This window comes from Colobus angolensis, unplaced genomic scaffold (genome assembly GCF_000951035.1).
Source record: "Colobus angolensis palliatus isolate OR3802 unplaced genomic scaffold, Cang.pa_1.0 Scaffold4, whole genome shotgun sequence".
NCBI classification, from domain to species: domain Eukaryota; kingdom Metazoa; phylum Chordata; class Mammalia; order Primates; family Cercopithecidae; genus Colobus; species Colobus angolensis.
The window spans coordinates 14475542-14483434 of NW_012117376.1; the positions used below are offsets into that span (position 1 = coordinate 14475542).

The following is a 7893-nucleotide window of genomic DNA, read 5'->3' on the forward strand; positions in this document are numbered from 1 at the left end:
AGGCCAAGGTGGGTGGATCACCTGAGGTTGGGAGTTCAAGATCAGCCTGGCCAACATGATGAAACCCCATCTCTACTAAAAATACAAAACTTAACCTGGCATGGTGGCGGGAGCCTGTAATCCGAGCTACTCAGGAGGCTGAGGCATGAGACTCGCTTGAACCTGGGAGGCAGAGGTTGCAGTGAGCCAAGATTACACCACTGTATTCCAGTCTAGGTGACAGACTGAGACTCCATCTCAAAAAGAAAAAAAAAAAAAGGGCTGCAATATTTTTGTACTGGAGCAGTGTAACCAAGCCTTATCCAGGTAGAAGCATTATAGTGGCCTGGCACTGGACACACCATGCATCTTCAGCTGTTAAGCATTCACTGATCGTCCTTGACCAGGGAAGTGCCAAGGCCCAACCATACATGGACCAGCAGGTAAAGAAACCAAAATCACTATATTCCAGAGGTTCCACAAGGATTAAGCATTGGTGAGCAGCATTTGTTAGCTGCTTGGCCATAGAAATCTAATAAAAAACAATTTTTTTTTTTTTGAGACAAGGTCTTGACTCCACTGCCCAGGCTGGAGTGCACTGGCGTGATCACGGCTTACTACAGCCTCAACCTCCTGGGCTCAAGCGATCCTCCTGCTTCAGCTTTCTGAGTAAGCTGGGACTACAGGTGCATACCACCACATCCAGCAATTTTTGTGTCTTGTAGAGATGGGGTCTCCCTATGTTAACAGCCCAGGCTGGTCCTGGGCTTGGGCAATCCTTCCCCCTTGGCCTCCCAAAGTGCTGGGATTACAGGTGTGAGCTATCGTACCTGGCCAAAAACGGTATTAAAGGCCATTTCTATGAATAAATGGGCAGACTGCGTATATGCATACTTACCTAACCCATCAACCTCAATATAAGGTCTAACACAAGCAACTTGGCTTGAACACAGCTCCCAGCTCTTCAGAAACAGCAGCCTAAGAGTCCTAACAGGTACTTCATGGCTCTTGATTTAAGAAAGGTCAAGTAACTCTGCCAAGACAGAAAAGGTCCAGACTCACCAACAAAGTTGAACCACCATTACTACAGAGCTGTCCAGGGCACACAACTCTGAAGGTGACATGACCTTCCAAATCCAAATTTACTAGAAAAGAGCCCCTAAACTAGCCAAGAACATAGCAGTCTGTACCAAAGACTCGACCCAACCACAGGAACCACTAAGACCCTGGAACCACTCTTTCAGGGAGTTTTATGATTAGAGTCCAAATTCTCAAAGTCATTGGAACACTGAGACAACTACTGGTCTGGAGATGGATGTGCAATGTGGATTCTATCAAGTCCATGGAACTTAAGAATAGCATTATGAAAAGGCAAATTAGTACTTTAACTTTCTTGAATATTTAGCTTCACAAAAAAAGCCTCTGAAAAGCTGTCCCAGGTTAACTCTGCCAAACTGATTGAACCTTTTCCTCTAATGCCTTCAGCTCACATATTTAGTGTGGTCTATATCCATTTATAAAACCTTGCTTTGCAAGTGTTCCAGATGTGTGCACATAGGTATGCTTTCCTAAGAAAACTAAATGCCTCTGATGGAGATATTGTTTCTACCTTTTAAATCTCTTTCTAGTACCTAGCTGGTATAATCACACAGGGCTATTTCCCACCCCTAATGGAATTTCCAGATCTCTCTGACTTAGAAACAATGCTCTCAGCAGTAAGCCTGAAGTTCCTAATACCCTCACCACCAACATACTGGGAAAGGACCATGCAATATTAAGCAACCCATGTCAGTGTCAATCCAAGTTTTTGTGTTTTGTATTAAAACAAGCTGATAGCCTTTGGTAGTAAGTTAGCTGAACCTAAAAATCATGGTCAGGACCATAATTACATTCATATTCCCTGCTACTATATAAACAGCTAAGTCAAAAGGGCACTTCCAGGACTCTGGTCTAAAAAACATTTCTTATAAAGAAAACTGGTGTCAGTCAATGAATCTACTTAAAAAAGACATTCTGAGAAGGCAAATCTGGTCATCTCACAAGGCTACCAAAGAAGAGGACCACAGGCAGACAGCTAAAATATTCATAGATTTTTCTTCTTCCTCCATAAAAACAATGTGTTACTGAAGGAACCCAGATATGTTTTTAATCCTAAAATGGCAATTTCAAAAACAAAGACAGTATCTACTCACACAATCCTTCAAGTAAGATGTAGTGAGTCCCCAAACATTTGGACTTTGTACTGCCCCAGGAACAGGGGGTAAAGGCATGTTAATTTTATCATAAGTGATGCACAGAAGTCCAGTAAAAACTGTATAAATAAACCCAGGCCCTTGGGTAGTGGACTTATAATCCCAAGTACAACAGCAAAACTGAGGATAAAGACGACACTCAATCTGCAGTATCTTTTTTCTCCTTTCTAATATTCCAGAAATGCAAACCCAAGCCAAACATAATCTCACCAAACTACCCTTTAAACCTCAAAGTCTCATAAGCCAAGCGTTTGGGGTAATACTTACCTTACTACTGACACTTAGGATCTTCTTTCCAAACTTCTATTTTCACTATGAAACTGCAATTGACTTTAACAGGATACCACATGCCCTGAACTTAGCATGGAGCCAGGGCCACAGAGGTTTCACTGCCAGGGCAGCATCTTTCCATTTCAATTTTTTTTTTAGATCACTTCTTATCTCCACACTCATTGGCCCCCAGCACTACCCTTTTCCTATCCCCAAGTCTTTTTCCCCAATATTGTTTTACTCCACCACATGAGGAGGCTAGCATTATCTTTGCTTGAAAACTGTTTACTAATTTGCCTGTCAAACATTCTATAGAACCGTTTACATCTTACTACAGAAACCTCCTGGGTACATATTGACAGCTCAGCAAGTATTTACACAAAGCTCTGAAACATTTGGTTCCTTCAGAGATGAAGAAGATGCTGTGTCAAGCAGAGAATTATCAAACACCGTTCCCTCTACCTTTTTCCCTCCTTTATAAAGGAAAGCTCCCTTCCTCTAATATACCTAAATTACACTTCTAAACTGCTAAGCCAGGAAGAGAAAGAATAGAAATTCAGGTGTATTGGAGAAGAGAAAGAATAGCATTTCCAGGACCACGTGCAAAGCACACCATGTAGTTTTTTAAACCACAGCTATGAGAAACAACGAATGCACCTATGAAATTGACCCTGAAACACAGCTTTTCCTCTTCCAATCTCAGGAACTTTTGCTTCTCTCTCAGCAAAACTTACAGGACAAGTCCAAGCACTCAGATTACAACCAACTGCCCAAACCAGACCTAGACCTGCCCAAACACCAGGAGTCTGGAGAGCTTAATGCTCCTCTCTCTCCCTACCCCTTCCCAAAAGCAGCATAATATTAACAGTGAACTTATGAATATCCATTCCTCACCCCAACCCCAAGTGCTAAAGCCTGCTGGGGATCCTGAAGCAACTATTTTTCAAGTCTTGCTTTAATGAAATCTATCTAACTTTCCAATGACTATTTAGTGTTTTAAAACCACCAGCCAGGTGGAATGACTAATGACAAACAGATTAACAGTTTCAAGGCAACAGTCTGGTAGAGCTTTTTCTGTAAAGGTCCACAGACCACAATGGCACCCAACTGTTCAGAGCTTGTTCCTGTGAATCCCAGGAGAAAATAGCTTTGAGTTCCTTCAGCCCAGGGGAAGAAAGATGGTCTCAAGACCCCTGGTTTATGTATAGAAAGCTGCCCTCACAACAAGCCAGCTATGGAAGCACAGATGCGTAGCATCGTAGAGTGAGAAGGTCATGCAGACCAACTTCATTTTATTGATGAGGGAGAAAATGAAAAACAGAGAAAGCAAATGACCTGCCCAGGGTCACACAGCTTAATCTGGAGCTGTATGTGGAACCTAAGCCTCCTCCTTCCTCCTCCTGTTGTGAGTCCTGTGCTCTTTACCACTAATGCAACACACAACTCAAGTTTGCATCAGTAATAACAACTTAAGTGTGCATCAGTAATAATAATGACCAATCTAAACAACAAAAAACTCAGAGATAAAAGTCACAGGAATCAGGACTCCATTCGAGCCCCAGGTATTACAGCTCACTGGCAGAAAAGAACGACTCGGTGCCAATATTATTTGAATACCACATTTTTACCATATTTACAAGCTTCAGTTGCTTCTAGAATTTTGAGAGTTGAAGCCAATCAAAAAAACCTTTTGAGGGGTGCGAAGAGGAAAGGGCCCTGCCCATTACTTTGTTAGCCTATTCCCACGTTTTTAAAAAGTTCACTAACCTCTTTGCAAAGGGCCTCCTGTAGACATTACACCCTACAGGAGTCAATCCAACATATTAATGTTTAATGCAATCCAAGACATCCTGTTTCAGCAGGTGCTGCTTGTCATGGTTACCCATGTCACACACAAAGCAAGGAACCTAAAAAGTCCTCACAGGGCCCAATACACAAGAAGCCAAACTCGGTCCTGGCTGCTTTCTCTGTTCTCACACCACCATCTCAATCCTCATCACCCCAGTTCTCTCATGAACAGTAGAGAAACATGAAACCCCCACAACTAAAGTGCCATCTCAGTGTGGTTTTCCTGGTCCCTCCTACTTGAGAGAGCTCCAAGAGTCCTGTATTTCAGCCAGCCTAGAATTTCTGCCAGTAGGCATTCCCATAATAAATCTAGGATTCCTGTATCTGTTTCCCAGGAGTCAGAAATATCATTTGATATTTCCATAGTAGAAACTAACAACCAAACTTCTACAATCAAATCCAACTTGTTCCTGGACTATTTATTGTATTTTATTTTTTACCTTGGTAAACTGGTACTACTCTCAAAGTATTATTGCTAAACAGCGTTCCAATAAAAGGCCTTAAATCAACTTCATGTGTGTAAGTAACCTAAAACTATGTCATCAGTACCAGGATTCAACACTTGACATACGCTACTTATGAAAAGGAATAAAGTAGAAGTTTGTCTGCTGGGATCTTCCCAGCTCCTGTGAAAAAGACATAGTCACAATACACACACCTAATCTTTATTTCATAAGAGCAGAGTCAAATGAAAACATTATCACCTTAGCTGTGTTAATTAAGTCGCTGCAAAATATTCTTAATCTAAGACTGGGCCAGGGAAAGATGAGGGCAGAACAAGACTTTTTAATTTCAGAATGTTCAAGAGAAAAGCATCATGGTCTGAAAAAACATTCATCCTCAAGTGGCAAAAAGGAATTCAGAACAAAGTCTGAACCTACAACCCTCACCTAGACTACTACCACACACCTAAAGCAGTCCACAAAACTGGAAGCTGCACTGTCTCTCAAACAAGTGAATGCTCACCAGCCCATTCCCTGGGCCTCTGGGGAGTAGGCCACTGAGCTGAAATTAATTAGAAATCTATGTTGTGTGTGTGGGTCTAGTGATAATAAAAGAGATCAGAAAATTCATCCAAAGGCAGCAGACAGGCTTCCAAACAGGGACTGTATCCATTCTCCTATCATCTACACAGAAAGTGTTCCATAATTTAATGACTGAAAAACAGAAACCATTATACCAAAAGAGTTGGCTTTTTCTTTAAAAAGTTTGACTAAATATTTCCAAACCAGCAGAGTTCAGATCAATTTTGCTTTTAAATGAACCCTGACTTACTACCCCAAATGACTTATTCTAATAGTTTTCAAGAAAGGTAAACTTCTCAGCCAAAACCAAACAAAACAAGGGGAATGAGGGGAAAGAGGTTCAGACTATAGGATGACCCAGAGACAAGAGGATGCTGTCTTTTAAGACAAAACTTTTCCTCCAGACACTAGAAAAACAATGTAACATTTCCCTATTTCTTGCCCAGATGCAGAACATCATGGAAGATGTAGAATCCAGGCACAGAGCTCCAAGCCCACCATCTAACACAGCTAATTTCAAAATGCCCAGCTCAAAGAACGAGTAGAAAAGTAGCTCTAGGATGGGCTGGGAATACAGCTAGCAAGTGAACAAAATCTCCTAGCACAAAAGCGCAAGGGGTTTGGGAGGCGATGAATGGAGCTTCCCCCTCTTTGAAAACATGTATGACTCCACAGAATACTCAATATCCCTGACCAAAAGCACTGCTGACAGAGCATGATGAAAATGGAAGAAAAGCAATAAAATAAAACAAGATAAAATAGTATAAAAAGGTACTTAGAAGTTGCAATTTCTAAGCTAATCTGAAGTGTCATTCTAGGTCATATCTTCATGTCTTAGAAGACAAGAAAAAAAGTGGTACATTAAAATGCAAAGGAATAAACTGGCCAGTCTGTGTTTCAAAGCTCTAAAATGACTGATGACAAAACAGAAAACTAGATTTTTTATTATTCCAGGAAAAAACAATTTCACCAAACCAAGCCTTTAGGAGAAAGTCCCTCAGGATCATGAAAGACACCAACTTCCGTTTAAATTAAGCTGCTATTCCAAAGTTCAATTAACAAAAGAAAGTGTTAACAAGATTCAACATGTAAACAAAGAATGAGGCCAGCATTCCATAACACAGAACGCTTGAACCTAATATAAAATTCCTCAGAAAGCTAACAGTTCTTAAAAAAAAAAACAAAAAAACAAAAACAAAAACTGTTTTCTCCCCCACCCATAAAGATCCCACATTTGCCACTCAATAAAAAGCCCAGTAAAATCATTTCAATTCTGCAAAGCAACCAGTGTCAAAATTACTCAAGACAAATGCATCTTCAGAGCCATCAAAGAAGTCATTTATACCATCAGGAAAGTCACAAAACCAAAACAAACAGCAAACCCATTGTAGAGAAAAAACTCAGCTACTGTTCTGACAACACAGAATTCATTTCAGGCTGCATAAAACATAACAAGCAAAATAAATCCAAGGTACAAGCAAAATGCCATTGCCCCCTCTTTTGTTTCGGTCACAATGTAACAAGGGCAGGCTGTCTGAGGCTTTGCTCCTGCTGATACAGTATTGCTACTTAAACCTCCCTCCTCAAGGTCACAGCCAATTTCAGCTCTGGAATAAAAGGCAGATAGTGGCAGCGATGGTTTGGGTTATCACTGGCAGAAAAGCAGAGTGTAAAAGTTTATGAGCTCATCAGGATTGTTGTACCATTACATCAGAGGCAATTATAAATGGCCAAGAGCAGGAGATGGGGAGCCAATCAGATCACAGATAGGATGTCAACCTAAGACCAACTGTCTCCTGGCTTTGACAGAAGGATTTTACCTCCATAATTCAAATCCCAAACCAAAGCAATCTGCACTTACTACTCCAATCACTCAGCTGTTTACCAGCACTTCCAGGGAGAAGCCCAGGCCACTGGGCCGGCGGAGCCTAAGACAGGAGATGGCAAGGGCTGCCGTAGGTGAACCGCAGCCGGCCTCTAGCAGCTCCCAAGCAGTCCCCTGCCCTCCCTCGAGGTCCCCCGAGCTCTAGGGGCCCTCTTTGAAAGCACAGATGGGGGGCGGCCCAGAGGAAGGCCGGGGGACGGAGAGGAGCGGCAGGTGAGCAAAGAAACGTTCATTCAACTTCTGGGCTCCTACCACTGCCTACACTCCTAACCTGAGCCCCCAGCACCCCCTCACTCCCGGCCAGGCCCTTCCCCACACACTCTGCCCCACACCCCCACCAAGACCCCTGGAGTTCGAAGGGACCAGGGGAGAGGAAGAAGAGGAGCAGACACCTCTGGGAAAGCCCGACACAAAGGCTGGAGGAGGAAAGGAGAGGAAGGCAGACAGGCAGCCATTTTAAGAGAGAAGAGCCAGACAATGGCAGCTCCCCAGCAGTGGGGGCCCGGGACTGAGGGGAACCCAAGGCTGTGGCCCGCTCACCGCAGCCGCCACCCACCCCCAGGACCACGCTCGCCCCAGCCCCCTCCCCACTCAGCTGTGTACCTGAGGGGTCCGGGCGAGCGGCTGCCCCCCG

At 43.0% G+C, this 7893-nt stretch overlaps 1 protein-coding gene across 1 annotated transcript in view; it reads right to left on the minus strand.

Annotated features, from left to right (window-relative positions):
* ARID1A (AT rich interactive domain 1A (SWI-like)) overlaps nucleotides 1-7887 on the minus strand; it is an 84134-nt gene extending 76247 nt beyond the window's left edge. The window contains exon 1 of the mRNA XM_011955582.1: nucleotides 7863-7887. The gene's annotated coding sequence lies outside the window, so the exon portion shown is untranslated. The remainder of the gene's footprint in view (nucleotides 1-7862) is intronic.
* Between the last annotated feature and the right edge of the window lie 6 nt (nucleotides 7888-7893).